Source organism: Triticum dicoccoides, chromosome 4A (genome assembly GCF_002162155.2).
Source record: "Triticum dicoccoides isolate Atlit2015 ecotype Zavitan chromosome 4A, WEW_v2.0, whole genome shotgun sequence".
In the NCBI taxonomy this organism is placed as follows: Eukaryota; Viridiplantae; Streptophyta; class Magnoliopsida; order Poales; family Poaceae; genus Triticum; species Triticum dicoccoides.
In genome coordinates, this window is record NC_041386.1 from 471,673,284 (window position 1) to 471,674,713 (window position 1,430).

Sequence of the window (1,430 nt, forward strand, 5' to 3'; positions counted from 1 at the left end):
GGGTGAAAACCTGCTCTATCTTCGGACGGACCGTCGACGGCGAAGCTCGCTCCCTTCTTGAAGGCGTCGTCGCGGCTCTCACCGCCCGTCGTGCGGCTCCGGGGGAAACTCTGATCCTTGGATCTGGTGGTGGCGGCACTCCGGTGTCGTATCCTTCCTGAAGGCGCCGCCTTGGAGTCCACGGTTCGCTGTATGCGGCTTCATCTCTACGTGGTAGTGTGCTAGGGGTGGTGTTGCTACGCTCAGCGCTTTTGTATCCTGTCTTGGGTGTGTGTGGTGTGGGCGTGCGTTTGTTTCGGATGATGTTGATCTTTGCTTTATATATAAAGCGGGACGAAAACCTTTTTCGGTAAATTTCACTAAAATTATTGCAACCCATTCCCGTAGAAAGGCACGAGGTATCATTAGTATATTTAATTCACGGGTTTAAGGCTATAGGGCTGAAACAGAAGGGATACACAAACACATGAGATAGCTTGGATTCACGAAATATGATGGCCTTAACATATTAGGTCAACGTTGTATAAATAACCATGCTATTGACATAGAAGTTACTGATGTATGTCTCAACAACTTTTTTTCTCATGTCAAAGTTATCACGATGTTGTACATGAATTATCAGGTATGAGGTGCGAAACCACGATAGTATTCATATAGAAATTACCACGGTGATGGTTGTGGAGCGAGCCAACACATCTCGTCCTCTCTTCCACAATTTGGCAAGAGGGCGAAAGACTCGACATCCCAATCCACTCAACTCCATGATCAGATTAGCTGTTCTTCAGTTTGGCCGATTCGATAACAGTTCAGATCAACAGATTGAAAACGAGTTGTCTTCAACCTAAACAACAACTACTACAATACTTGCTAGTGGATGGTTTGGTTGGCTAGCTAGAACCTAGACGAAACGACTGGAATTAGCTAGCCCCCTCACTAGCATAACGGTTTAATATCATGGTATACATTAATTACTCTCCTGAAAATCCTTGTCCAAATAACGTCCGCAATCGTCCCTTAACAAAAACCATCCACCCCTGTCGAAATCACGCCAACGCAATCCGGATCGGACGGCAGCCAATGCATTCAGTTCTGTCACGAGATTTGGAGCGTTAACTTTATCAGAAAAAAATCAATTCGCTCACAAAAGAAAACAAGTTTTTTTTTTAAAATGAAATAAGTAAATGTGCGCGTGAAAGAAAAACGAGTAACGACACCAAGCACAGGCAGCGAGTATTCACGGCGGCCCTGCATACTGACAAGAGTCACCTGCCAAATGGCCCCACTGCCTAACGCAGAGGCGGGCCGTTTGAAATTTGAAATCCCACCGCAGGTCCCCAGTCCTCACGCTCGCCACGCCGCACCCCAACGTCTCTTTCTCCCTCTAGGCTCCTCCTCAAATCCCTCCCTTTCTCTCTCCCTCTCCGCCCCCA